This window comes from Drosophila miranda (assembly GCF_003369915.1).
Source record: "Drosophila miranda strain MSH22 chromosome Y unlocalized genomic scaffold, D.miranda_PacBio2.1 Contig_Y2_pilon, whole genome shotgun sequence".
NCBI classification, from domain to species: Eukaryota; Metazoa; Arthropoda; class Insecta; order Diptera; family Drosophilidae; genus Drosophila; species Drosophila miranda.
In genome coordinates this window covers 12,748,085-12,763,518 of record NW_022881614.1, presented here as the reverse complement: position 1 = coordinate 12,763,518, position 15,434 = coordinate 12,748,085, and positions in this window count along the sequence as shown.

Here is a 15,434-nt window from a genome sequence, read left to right as displayed (position 1 = left end):
AATGCACCGGTGCTGCTGCTTGTATGTACATATGTGTGGGTATTTTCTATACGCCGTGGCTTGGGTGAACGAACGAACAAACTTTGTGAGGTTCTAACGACAAGAAGACAAGAAAGGTAGATCAAAATAAAAGGGGGGGGGGGGGGGGGGCGACAGTGATTGCAGTAAACGAAAGATGTATGTATGTACATATAACTGTTGCGTCCAAATAGCGGACACATATGTCTGTATGTGTCGATATGTATGTATTTATGTGTTTTTAGTTATATTTATGCAATTACTAATAAAATGCATGCAATCAAGCTCTACTATATGTATATCATACGTCTGTGCCTAGAATTGAAGGCGATGTGCAATTTTTTAAGCACAAGACACCTCAAAGAGAGATCTGAATGTCTTTTGCTCAGCCTTCAATTTTCTGCACAAATATCTCTGATTCCTCTTTTGGATCTTTGAATCCAACTGCTACTTTCCTGTCTTTATCGCAGGGCATCCCTCGGCGGTAGCAGAATTTGCACAAAAATTATTGTTGGCGCGACCGACGCGATGATATTTTACAAATTGATTGCCGATTGCACACACACACGACGCGGGCAACGAATATGTTTGCATATGTATACTGCAATTTCTTGTGTCACTGTCACTTATTGTTGTTGCCTATAATTCAGTTTACAGTCCACCCGGGGGCGCCATGAAAAATTAGAAGAGTTTTTCTAATCAATTACCGAAAACTTTGGGTGGCTGTAATTTAAATTATTTATTTGGCGGGGCGAAAAACTTGATACGCTCGATCTAATTCAAGGTTGGCGAACAACTTATTTTCTTCACAATTCAAATCTGTTACTCTAGCTAACCTACGGCGGCAAAGCGGGGCGAATTCGCCAAGAGCGAGAGAGCGAGCTTTTATTGCGCTCCCGCTTTGCCATAGCCTAACTTACACTAGACTTCATAATTCAGATCAATAACTAATAATTGTGGCCATGGATGGAAGGTCACGCAACAGTTTCTCTCACCAATTCGAAAATCATGTAAGTGGAATGTTTGATCAGCATAAGCAAAATACACACAAATATAAAACATAAAGCTGTTGAAAAATAAATAAAAAAAAAATAAAAAAAATTGCACAAGTGATCGTGAGTTCTTAAACCGAATATAATTTTTGTTGTCATTTTTATACCCGATACTCAAAATGAGTATTGGGGTATATTAGATTTGTGGTAAAAGGGGATGTGTGTAACGTCCAGAAGGAATCGTTTCCGACCCCATAAAGTATATATATTCTTGATCAGCATCAATAGCCGAGTCGATTGATCCCTGTCTGTCTGTCCGTCTGTCCGTCCGTCCGTCCGTCCGTCCGTCCGTCCGTCCGTCCGTCCGTCCCCTTCAGCGCCTAGTGCTCAAAGACTATAAGAGCTAGAGCAACGATGTTTTGGATCCAGGCTTCTGTGATATGTCACTGCTACAAAAATATTTCAAAACTTCGCCCCGCCCTATTCTGCCCCCACAAAGGACGAAAATCTGTGGCATCCACATTTTTAAAGATACGATAAAACCAAAAACGCAGAATCGGTGAGGATGACCATATCTTCTACAATGCAAAATCTGAACCAGATCGTATAATGATTTTAGCCAGAATCAAGAAAACAATTTCATTCTTTCTCGCTCTGTCTCTCTCTAACACACAGGTTTCACGGTCGGTTTTGTCAATTGCAAAATATGAGTTCAAGGATCTCAGAACCTATAAGAGCCAGAGCAACCAAATTTGTTATCCACACTCCTGTGATATCGGACCTTGACCGTTTCGTGTCCAAATTTCGCCACACCCCCTTCCGCCCCCGCAAAGGACGAAAATCTGGGGCATCCACAAATCTCAGAGACTATTAAGGCTAGAGTAACCAAATTTGGTATCCGCACTTCTGTTAGATCTCACTATAAAACGTATATCTCAGAATTTCGCCCCGCCCCCTTCCGCCCCCACAAAGGACGAAAATCTGTTGCATCCACAATATTGCACATTTGAGAAAACTAAAAACGCAGAATTATAGATAATGACCATATCTATCAGATTGCTGAATCTGGATCAGATCAGATCATTTTTATAGCCAAAAGGAACAAATCAATTTGCACTGGCTACGCAGTGCCCGACGTCACGCTCAGACTGATTTTCTGTCTCTCTCGCACGCACTTCTTGTCGTGTCGTTTAATATTAGCGGCGTCTGCCGGAGGAGAGTCATACCTACTTAGTATCGGGTATAACTGTAGAGTTGCGGTCTCCGCAGCAACTCACAACGTTCCCCCTCGTTTTTCTTAAAAACCTAACCATAGGTTTGGCCGTACGTAATACCGTACGAAACGCCGGTCGTAGTGCCGTAAGCCGTACCCACTACAGTCTCGTCACCGTACCACACATATAAATACCCAGCGTCCCGATCGACTACAGTATGTGTTAGCCGTCTTCGCCGCCAAATCTTCTTTCGGCGTGGCGTCTGCATACATGTGAGCAGAAATACTGTTTGCGTTGCTGATGAAGTCATTCGGTGTCTCGATCATGATGGCTATGCCCATGCATTTCTTCATATTAGAATAATACTTTGGAACCCCACTATTGTACTGACCCTAGGATTAACATTAAAAGTTAAATTCGTGTGATTCGGTTTGTTTGGCTTATCATAAAAAAATGTGCAGCTAGAAGGAAACGAACTAAAACTAATACTCGCGCGTATCGCCTAACTACTCTGACACACTGATATGACTTGTAAATACAAGTTTTCAGCCACCCTCATCGATCACATGGAAGCGCTTTCATCGTTGGATTTGATCGTAATGTGAGTGATAACCTGTGAACGTCTGCTATATGTGAATTCAAAATTTTACGCAAGCCGAACCAACATTAAAGATTCCATGCCTCGACCGTAAACTTCCCAGCCGTACTGTAACGCTGACCAATCCAATTGTTCACGTGTTTGTTTTGTTCTGCTCTTTCGCAAGCAATGTAACTTTCTGCAATTCCGAATCTATCGACAACCGAACTTATGGTTGGGATTACCCCACAAGCAATTGCTGTGCACTTTAAAGATGCACCCATCCGTCCCTTGTTTTTGCATTTAAACTGAAAACCATTCGAATATATTTCTATTTGTGTAACGTAATTACCATTATTCCTGAATATACCCTTTATAATTAGTTGACTCTAGTCTAATAAGATCTTTCATCATGATATTTTTATACCCGATACTCAAAATGAGTATTGGGGTATATTAGATTTGTGGTAAAAGTGGATGTGTGTAACGTCCAGAAGGAATCGTTTCCGACCCTATAAAGTATATATATTCTTGATCAGCATCAATAGCCGAGTCGATTGAGCCATGTCTGTCTGTCCGTCCGTCCGTCTGTCCGTCTGTCCGTCCCCTTCAGCGCCTAGTGCTCAAAGACTATAAGAGCTAGAGCAACGATGTTTTGGATCCAGACTTATGTGATATGTCACTGCTACAAAAATATTTCAAAACTTCGCCCCGCCCACTTCCGCCCCCACAAAGGACGAAAATCTGTGGCATCCACAATTTTAAAGATATGAGAAAACCAAAAACGTAGAATTGTAGAGAATGACCATATCTTTAAGACTGCGGAATCTGAATTGGATCGTATTATTATTATAGCCAGCATCAAGAAAACAATTTCATTTTTTCTCGCCCTGTCTCTCTCTCTAACACACACGTAGCATAGGCGGCTTTGCTTAGAGTAAAACATTAGCGCCTAGATCTCAGAGACTACAAAAGCTAGAGCAACCAAATTTGGTATCCACACTCCTAATATATCGGACCGAGACGAGTTTGTTTCAAAATTTCGCCACACCCCCTTCCGCCCCCGCAAAGGACGAAAATCTGGGGATATTCAAAAATCTCAGAGACTATTAAGGCTAGAGTAACCAAATTTGGTATCCGCACTCCTGTTAGATCTTACGTGTATCTCAAAATTTCGCCCCACCCCCTTCCGCCCCCACAAAGGACGAAAATCTGTTGCATCCACAATATTGCACATTCGAGAAAACTAAAAACGCAGAATCATAGATAATGACCTTATCTATCAGATTGCTGAATCTGGATCAGATCAGATCATTTTTATAGCCAATAGGAACAAATCAAGTTGCAGTGGCTACACAGCGCCCGACGTCACGCTCAGACTGATTTTCTGTCTCTCTCGCACGCACTCTTTGTCGTGTCGTTTAATATTAGCGGCGTCTGCCGGAGGAGAGCCATACTGACTTAGTATCGGGTATAACCGTAGAGTTGCGGTGTCCGCAGCAACTCACAACGTTCCCCCTCGTTTTCTATATGCTATTTGCTAAAGGCAGAGACATAATAAATTTCTATTCAAGTAATGCCCATTGCCGAATATATTTTCCCTTTCGGCCATAATTTAATGTGAAGGGTCATTAAAGAGTTCTTTTCTGCAAAGCTAATGACCAGTTTTGGCCCATATAGGGTAGTCAAGAAAGAAATAGATAGTGAAAGTGATAGTGAAAACGAGTGGGAACCCGACCAAATAGGCTTTCAACAGTCAATAAACATGGATATGAACCAAGTGCAGGCATTAGTAGCGAATGCCGTCAGTCAGGCATTAGCGGCATAAGAAGCCAGATTTAATGAACAGCTGAATGTAATACAACAAGATATTCGAAGACTGCACGTAGAAGCACCTCAGGTCGAGTCATATCAGAGGATTAGCATAAATCCAGTCATCCCGTGTGATTTAAAATTAGACATTATAAAATCAGTACCCGAGTTCAATGGAACTCAGGACGATTATGTGGCATGGAGACAGTCCGCCACAGATGCATATGAGCTTTTTCAGCCATATGTGGGTAGCAGCGCGCATTACCAAGCAGTGACTATCATTCGAAACAAAATTAGAGGTACAGCTAGAGCGCTATTAGTGTCACATAACACCGTACTAAACTTTTATGCCATAATAGCGAGGTTGGACTGCACATACGCAGACAAGACATCACTCAGGCTTTTGCGTCAAAATTTGGATATGGTTAGGCAGGGCAATTCTAGCCTCATGGAATATTACGATGAGGTTGAACGAAAATTGACACTCGTCGCAAATAAAATTGTAATGACACATCAATCGGATACAGCAGCAGTGCTCAACGAAGAAGTTAGAGCTGATGCGCTGCATGCTTTCATATCGGGCCTTAAAAAATCGCTAAAAGCAGTTGTATTTCCGGCTCAGCCCAAAGACTTACCGTCTGCACTAGCTTTCGCAAGGGAGGCGGAAGCGAGTATAGAGCATAGAATTTTTTCGGCTACGTATGCAAAGGCTATGGAGGACAGGGCTCAGGCAGGTGAAAATAACAAGTATCAGGCACGCCCTCATGATAAACAGGGAAAAAAACGGAGCCGAATATGGCCAAGGCAAGAACCCACATTTTTTTAAAGAACAGGGTAAACAAAACAATAGTAATCAGAGTCCCAAAGAGGACAAGGGGTCAGCACCAGAGCCCATGCATACGGCATCTGGTACTTCTAAGTTTAAGCAGCCTACACTTTTTGGAAAAAATCAAGGTGCTAACACCCAAAACGAGTACACGCAGGCTCAAAAGAGACGGGGCTCTGAAAGAATGACGGGTCAGAGGCGCCAACGCGTCCAGAACACCATTCAGCAAGCAAACGATGACCAAGATCAGGAATACTATAGGGTAGCTGAAGCCGCGGTCGCAGAAATTCAGGAGGAAACCGGGGAGGCAGGTGACAACGACTTGGTACATTTTTTAGAGAGCGCTCCCGGTTGCCGTTCATCGAACGACAGCTGGCTGGGAGAAAATTAAAAATATTGATTGACACCGGAGCTGCCAAGAACTATATCAAGCCCGTAAAGGAGCTAAATAATGTAGTCCCGGTCAGCTCCCCTTTCACTGTTAGTTCCATCCATGGTTCTAACAAAGTAACCCATAAATGTTCAATGAACATTTTTGGGAAATCAGCTTCATTCTTTTTATTAGATTCCTTAACGCCATTTGATGGTATTATAGGTTTCGACTTGCTAACGCAGGTAGGAGCAACCCTAGATACTGAAAATGGTACAATCAACCATGGATCTGCATCTGAAAAGCTGCAGCACCATTATTGTGACAACGTCAATTTCACTAACGTAAATGATATTGTAGTACCGGAAATCGTAAAAGCTGAATTTAGGAGTATGATTTTAAACAGGACAAAGGCATTCACGAACTCTAACGCGGCGTTGCCGTTCAATACGTCTGTGGTGGCTACGATCCGTACAGAGGACGATAAGCCAGTTTACTCAAAGCTATATCCGCATCCCATGGGGGTCAATGACTTTGTCAAGAAAGAAATTAAAGATTTAATTGACAATGGCATCCTTCAAGGTCACCGTATAACAACCCAACATGGGTTGTTGACAAAAAGGGACATGACGAAAATGGGAACAGAAACAATCGAATGGTGATTGATTTTAGGAAACTAAATGAAAAAACCATCGCTGATAGATACCCAATGCCCAATATCTCAATGATATTGTCAAACTTGGGCAAAGCCAAGTACTTTACGACATTAGATCTAAAGTCCGGCTATCACCAAATTTATCTAGCAGAACAGGATCGCGAGAAGACGGCCTTTTCCGTAAACGGCGGAAAGTACGAATTCTGCAGACTACCGTTCGGGTTGAAGAATGCAGGAAGCATCTTCCAAAGAGCGATAGACGACGTACTGCGTGAACAGATTGGCAAAACTTGCTATGTCTACGTAGACGACGTGATCATTTTTTCCGAAAACGAAAAGGATCATGTGGAGCACATAGATTGGGCTCTAAAAAGCTTATGTGAGGCTAACATGAAGGTTTCAAGAGAAAAGACCCATTTTTTCAAACAAAGCATAGAATATCTAGGGTTCATCGTGACTTTGGGTGGGGCAAAGACAGACCCGGAAAAAGTAAAGGCGATACAAAAATATCCAGAACCAAAAACTCTGTACGAACTTAGGTCATTCTTAGGATTGGCCAGTTATTACAGATGTTTTGTCAAAGACTTTGCAGCAATTGCAAAGCCATTGACAAACCTGTTGAAAGGAGAGAACGTGACCATCAGCAAACACATGTCAAAGAAAACAACCATAGATTTTGGTATTCCAGAACGAGATGCGTTCGAAAAATTAAGGAATGTGCTAGCCTCAGAAGACGTCACTCTCAGATACCCAGATTTCAAAAAACCATTTGACCTAACAACAGATGCCTCTGCCTATGGCATTGGTGCAGTACTGTCTCAGGACAACCGACCCATAACGATGATTTCAAGGGCATTAAAAGATAGCGAGACGCATTATGCCACCAACGAAAGAGAACTATTAGCTATAGTTTGGGCCCTGTGGAAACTACAGCAGTACCTATATGGTACAAGAGACATTAATATATTCACAGATCACCAGCCATTAACATTTGCGGTGTCTGATAGAAACCTCAATGCAAAGATAAAAAGATGGAAAGCGTATATCGATGAACATAACTCAAAGATCCACTACAAGCCGGGTAAAGAAAACCACGTAGCAGACGCACTCTCGCGACAAAACGTGAATGCTCTGCAAAGTGACGTAATATCCGATGCTGCGACAATTCATAGCGAATTATCCGTGATCTATACGATAGAAGCCACGGAAAAACCTTTGAATTGTTTCAGAAACCAGAAACCAGGAATCAAGGTTTTCTCTAAAACGAGACTTCATACTCTTTGGCGAAAAAACGCGCCACAAAATTCACTTCACTGACAGAAACGAGCTCTTAAACGAAGTTAACGCAGTAGTTAACCCTAATGTGGTCAACGCCATATATTGTGATCTGCCAACTCTGGCGTATATCCAGCACGAGTTAGCATTCCTCACCCTTTCCACTACATTGGGCCTCCATGCCAGCTTGCTGTCCAGTACTGTGCCTAGGTATTTCACCTGTGATTTTGGAGTCAGCCTAGTTTGGTCAATTTTCGGGGGGGGTCCATATCGGTACCTTGTACCTCTTGGTAAAGAGGATGAGGTCCGTCTTGTCCGCGTTGATACTGAGTCCTACCTCTTCCGCCCACTCACGTATCTCCCTCAGTGTACGTTCCATTATGGAGCTGAGGGTCGATGGACATACACCCGTAATAAGTATGCTTATGTCATCTGCATAGGCTGTTATTTTTGGGGCCTTCCTTTCAAATCTCTTAATGCGGTCGTCGACCACCAAATTCCACAGTAGTGGCGATAGGACTCCACCTTGAGGTGTGCCTCTGTCCCCTTTACCATGGAAGCGGTGCCCCACTCCGATTGCACCCGTCTACAACTTAGGAGGTTTTTGATCCAGACGTTGATTGCAGGGTGTATGTTATTCGCTTCTAGGCGACGTGTTATTGCGGTTGTTGCCACGTTGTTGAATGCTCCTGAGATGTCCACAAATGCTCCCAAAGCATACTTTTTGTTGTGAAGGGCGCTCTCGATGGTGGCTACTAGCGAGTGTAGTGCCGTCTCCACTGATTTCCCCTTGGTGTAGGCGTGTTGGTTTATTGACATCAGTCCCCCTACCTCATTCCTGATGTGTAAATCCAACAGCTTTTCTAGTGTTTTTAGTAGAAAGGAGGAAAGGGTTACCGGTCTGTAATCCTTGGGACTCACGTGGCTGCACTTTCCTGCCTTAGGGAGGAAGACAACCCTCGAGGTTCTCCATTGGATGGGGATATATCGTCCAGTCCTGGTGCTTTTATGGCCGCGAAGGAGTCTATGGCCCAGTGGATTCTCTTAGTGGTTAACAGACCTATTGGGGGGTGCTGTTCCTCAGTTGCTAGGTCCTGATGCTCCTTGGCGTCAGTGACCTCGGTGCATCCAGGGAAGTGCGCCTCCATTAGTGCTGTTAGGGCTTCTTTACTGCCCTCTGTCCACTGTCCGTTGTCTAGTTTTAGTTGGCTCTGTACTGTGGGCTGCTTTGAGAGCAGCTTCCGGAGCCTAGCGGTTTCGGGCACTTTCTCAATGTTGGAGCAGAAGTTTCTCCACGAGTTCCTTTGTGCCTTACGTATTTCCTTCTTGTAGCTCCTAAGTAGGATTTTATATTCCTCATTGACAATCTCTTCGTTCGCTTGTTTGGCGATCTTGAAGAATTCCTTGAGGTTGTTCTTTTGGAGAGAGAGATCTCGGTTCCACCAGAGTGGCTTGGACCTCCTCTTCGTTCTCGAGGGTTTGCACGATGCATGGTAGGCGTTCAGTAACTCGTTGGATAGGGTCTTTAGGGACTTCTCTATATCCTCCGCGGATTTCACTGAGCCCGGATTCGCGAGCTTCGAAGTAACAGTCTTTTTAAACTTTACCCAGTTTGTGTTTCGGGGGTTTTTTATAGACTGTTGTCTTCGAAGGGTGTTTGAATTCGCACTTGAACTGAATGTACTTATGGTCTGAGAAGGATGGTCTTTCGAGGACCCTCCAGCTAGATACCGTAGTACTGTTTCCCGTTGCAAGTGTTAGGTCTAGCACGTTGGATGAGGTCGGACCTACGAAGGTGTGCTCCTCCCCAACGTTTGCTATATATAGATTAGTTGCTAGTATAAAGTCTAAGAGTGACTCACCTCTGTCATTGATGTCGGTGCTTCCCCACACATTGTGGTGGGCATTGGCGTCCGTTCCGATGACGAGTTGATAGTTTTTGGTGCCGGCTTCTGTCACCAGGCTCCTGAGTTCGTCGGGTGGTGCGGGTCTGTCGTGAGCCATGTAGCAGGAAGCCACCAGAAGGCGCTTTTCCTCACTTTCCAGCATCACAACCGTCAGGTCATCCGTGCTGTAATGAGACATAAGGTAAGCATGGATTCCCTTTCGTACGAGTACGACGGTTCTGTTCCTGCTTACCGATGTTGAGTAGAGAAGGCTGTAGTTTGAGGACTTTAGTCCGGCCACAGAGTTGCCTGACGCAATCCACGGCTCCTGGACTAAAGCTATGTCGGCGGGCCCTTGCTCCATGGGAATGAGGAGCTCCGCCGACGCTACCTTGCTTTTATGGAGATTGAGTTGCAGCACCCTTAGTGTCATGGGTGGCTAACTCAACCTCGCACGACGGGTTGACTATGATTGTCAGGTCACCGTCACCGTCTTCCTCCTCATCCGAGTCGTCCAGCGCAAGACCCTGGGCGGCCTCCACTATGGTCTCCAGACCTAGGTCATTCTCGACCTCGCCTGCCTGGAGGACCACGTGCTGGCCCCCCTCGTTGGGTAGTGGGCTACCGGCATGCAGAACCTTCCAATCAGCCGTTAGTACGTCCGGATTTTGCCTCTGCAGCAGCTTCAGTGCTCGCTCCCCCTGGACAGCAATGGGGAAGAGCACCTTCGCCTTTGGTATGGACGGGATCAGCTCCCTGTCTACCACCTCCAGCTTGGCCCCCTCCCACAGAGCTTAAAGTAGGGGCACCTTCTGCACCAGCCACTGCCGAGTTGGGTCGTCGTTGCACTTGAGGATTTTGACCCCGTTCAGCCAGGGTCCGCTAGGGTCCTCCTCCATTCGCAAAAACAGTGCCTCGACGAGCTGCGCGTGGACTAACTTCCGCTGCGCCGCCGTCATCTTCCCGTTCTCATCGCTGCGATCGATCAAGGCCACAATGAGATGTCTCTTGGACACCTCGATCATGGCCTTCTGCCTCGGCTTCCTCGTCTTCGGCTGGGGGTGGCCACCTTGGGCCCGCGTTGCCGCTTGCTCGCCGGAGTGTCTTTGGCAGCACTCTCGATCGAGCGTTGCCTATTGGTGGCCAACATCTCCTCCACCTTGTTGGCGAATCCACCGTTTGTTGCCTTCATCTGCGGCAACTGCGCGTAGTATTCGCGGCCCTCCTGTACCCGTTGCTCAGCCCAGGCTAGCTTGGACTTCTCCTCTTGGGAGATATCCGCCTTGCCCTGGAGCCGGCTCAGTAACTTGAGGGCCGCCTTATACTGAGCTTTTGCCTTCATCCCCTCCCTGGAACGCTTCGGCCCTTCCCTACGCAGGGAGCTGGTACCTGGTTCCGGCGAGCGGAGAAGGCTTTCCTCTTCGGTCTTGCTAAGGGATAGCACGCTCTCCAGGTCCGAGTCTGCATCGACAACGGCACCCGCGCGGCTCAACCGGCAACGCGTCGTTTTTGTGGCAGTAGTATTACAACTGACATGACCTGCTCCCGCCATGCCCGAGGTGTGACCGCTGGCGACACGCAGAGAGGATTGCTCCTCCCCGTGCCCGCCGGTGGTAGCAGTCACGCTTTCCACCGACGTTTGGGTTGACATCCCAACCCGTGTTTGCTCCTTATCTACCTCCATATTTGGCCCGAAGGTCCGTACCGGTTAATGTTTTTCGGGGGACCACCCCCTAGCGTTTTATGCCTGGCTGCCAGGCACCTCTAGCCATGGCCTTGGTTCAGTTCCCCCGACTTTAGATCGGGAAGACGATGGACCATAGCCCTAGCTAGACACTGCATTACCCCGGGCAAGGCAAGCGACAGTGCATTATCCTCGCCCGGGATAATGCAGTGTCCATTGCCCAGCCGGCACCCTCGTGGAGGGTTCAGCTAGAGGGTTTTTGCCAGCTGTTCACTGCATTCAGTGACAGGCAAAAAACCGATAGAAGTGATACACTTATCGACTGATGAGTTTAGGGAAGCCATTAGGGCAAAAATTGAGAAAGCTCAACAAATACAACTGGACAGGAATAACACACACAGACAAAACAGAGTGTTTGAGGTAGGAGAAAAAGTCTTCACCAAGTCCAACAAAAGACTAGGAATCAAACTTACCCCCTTATGCTCAGAAGAGGTAATTCAGGCAGACCTAGGAACGTCTGTACTTATTAAGGGGAGGGTGGTCCACAAGCACAATATAAAATAGATACTAGTTTAACATTCATAAGTTGGTAATAGAATTAAGAAACACAGTAAAGTTAATCAAATTTTATTTTCTCTTGCGGGCTTATTTGGTCGCTTTTATTTTTAATAAATACAATAAATGCTCGGATCAAACAACAGACAGGTAATAATAAATACAGAAACCCAGAAACTGATAAACCAGCTCACTGACACGGTAAACCAAATAATTAAAGCAAACGAGGTGGAACGTTGTGAGTTGCTGCGGACACCGCAACTCTACAGTTATACCCGATACTAAGTCAGTATGGCTCTCCTGCGGCAGACGCCGCTAATATTGAACCACACGACAAAGAGTGCGTGCGAGAGAGACAGAAAATCAGTCTGAGCGTGACGTCGGGCGCTGCGTAGCCAGTGCAAATTGATTTGTTCCTATTGGCTATAAAAATGATCTGATCTGATCCAGATTCAGCAATCTGATAGATATGGTCATTATCTATGATTCTGCGTTTTTAGTTTTCTCGAATCTGCAATATTGTGGATGCAACAGATTTTCGTCCTTTGTGGGGGCGGAAGGGGGTGGGGCGAAATTTTGAGATAAACGTTTTATAGTGACATCTTAAAGGAGTGTGTGTACCAAATTTGGTTACTCTAGCCTTAATAGTCTCTGAGATTTGTGGATGCCCCAGATTTTCGTCCTTTGCGGGGGCGGAAGGGGGTGTGGCGAAATTTGGACACGAAACGGTCAAGGGACGATATCACAGGAGTGGGGATACCAAATTTGGTTGCTCTGGCTCTTATAGGTTCTGAGATACTTGAACTCATATTTTGCAATTGGCAAAACCGACCATGAAACCTGTGTGTTAGAGAGAGACAGAGCGAGAAAGAATGAAATTGTTTTCTTGGTTCTGGCTATAATAATTACACGATCTGATGGAGATTTTACACTCTAGAACATATAGTAAACCTCTACGATTCTGCGTTTTTGGTTTTATCGTATCTTTAAAAATGTGGATGCCACAGATTTTCGTCCTTTGTGGGGGCGGAAGTGGGCGGGGCGAAGTTTTGAAATATTTTTGTAGCAGTGACATTGTTAAAGTTATTTTATTTGTAAGACAGCAGAAGATCAGTATACAGAATTATATGTGCTTCCGAGTAACATACGCAAGAGACAGACGCCGAAAGAAGAATATCGATATGAGAACATCGATATGAGAACATCAATATGCAGCAGGGCACATGCGCAGTGCTGTTAGAGATCAATATCTAATTATCGTGGCGGTCACTTTAAACACTCCTCCTCAACACAACGCATGTTTACAAACTTTAAATATACTTAACTAATATTCAATAACATGTCAAGCACTTATAAACGATCTTTTAAACCAAATGCGAATACAAATTTATGGTGCTTAACCTTGGCTAAGTTCTTTGTGAGGACATCTGCTATCATCTCATCTGTTGGCAGATACGCAATGTTAACTTCACCTCTCTTGAGAACCTCTCGAATATGATGTATCTTGACGTCGATGTGCTTTGTACGTGCATGAAACATGGGGTTTCTAGCAAGCTGCTGTGCTCCAAAGTTGTCGCCGTACATCTGAATAGCTGACTCCTTGGACATTAGCTTCAAGTCAATCAGTAGGCTGCGAAAGTATATCGCCTCTTTTGCTGCAGATGATAAGGCTATGTACTCTGCCTCCGTGGAACTGAGGGCAACCGTCGATTGCTTTCTTGACTCCCAAGAAACCGCTCCTCCTGCCAACATGCATACATAGCCAGTGAATGACTTTCGGTTCGTCATATCACTTGCCCAATTTGCATCAACAAAACACTCAATTGCCTTTCCTTGCTTTGTGTAGCATATCTCCCAGTCGATAGTTTTTGCCAAATATCGAAGGATGTGCTTGGCTGATTGAAATCGCACCCGTACTGCCTTAACGTTTCACCTCAATACCTAAAAAGTATTGCATAGGCCCGATGTCAACCACATCAAATTCTGCTGCGATCTTTATCTTGATATCAGATATATCATCTAGGACCTTACACGCCAAAATAATGTCATCTACGTAGACAGCTATTAGACACATATTTTTACCTGGCTTACAATACAGACAGGGTTCGTTGACAGTCGGTATAAAACCAATGCGTCTCAGCGTTGCATCCAACGTAGAGTTCCACACTCTTCCTGATTGTTTTAGGCCATATATACTTTTGTGAAGCCTCAAAACGTGATTTGGGTGAACTTCGCTGATGAAGCCCTCAGGTTGTTTCATAAAAACCTCATCTTCCAATTCGCCGTTGAGATACGCCGTGACAACATCCATTTGATGTAGGTGGAGACCATGTTCGACTGCAAGTGCAATTATCAACCTGATAGTTGCGTGGCGTACAACTGGTGCAAATGTTTCCTTGTAGTCGATCCCGTAGCGTTGGCTACAACCTTTCGCCACCAGACGTGATTTGAGCCTGTTCACGCTTCCATCCGGATTGGACTTAACTGCGTAAACCCATCTGCATCCAATGGACTTTTTCCCGCTAGGCAATTTAGTAAGCGACCACGTGCCGTTCTTCACGAGAGATTCGTACTCGTAATTCATTGATGCTTTCCATATCTCGCCTTCAGTAGAACGTTCAGCTTGTGCGTAGTTTTGTGGAACTATTTCGCAAATACGTGGCAGTTCGAATCGCTTCTGCCCAATAGCATTCACTTAACCCAGCATGCAGCAGCATACTTCTTGCCATTTCTACCAATATTCTGTTGGCCCTTTCTGCAACTCCGTTTTGTTGAGGTGTATATGGCACTGTTAAGTTTCGCTTTATTCCATTTTGGTTTAGGTAATTATGAAAAACGTTTGTTATGTATTCTCGGCCATTGTCGCTTCGTAAAACCTTGACTTTTCTCCCAGTTTGGCACTCAACTTGACTTTTAAATTCTTTAAAAGCCTCGAAAACCTGATCTTTGGTTTTTAGGAAACTTACTGATACATATCTTGAACAATCATCAATAAATGTGGCGAAATATCGATTGCCTCCCATTGACTGCTTTTGCATTGGACCGCATACATCAGTATGTATTAAGTCTAGAACGCCCTTTGACCTGTTTGTGCTCGATTGAAATGGTTGCACGCAAATTTTACTTTTTGCGCATGTTGCACACACTTGTTTTGGCTTGTATATGCCCTTGAGACCTATTACCTATCTCCTTGTTAACCATTTCCTTTAATGCGTCAAAATGTACATGGCCGAACCTATTGTGCCATTTGAATGCATCTGCCTCAACATTTACAATGTTCATACACTTTTCCTGATTGTCCTGAACCATAAACAATCCATTTTCCAGATGTGCCTTTATAACTATTTTTCCGTTTTCAAAAATCATCGCTTGATTTTTCTCAAACACAATTTTTTGTCCATGTTTTAATAGTTTTGTGACCGATATAAAATTGTACTGCAAATCTGGTACCAAGATAACCTTTTCCAGCGTAACGGATCTATCACCGAACTTTACTTGAACAGTTCCATGCCCTTCAGCAATAAGTGATTTACCGCCGGCTAAAAATACTTTTTGATTATCTTCCGTGAA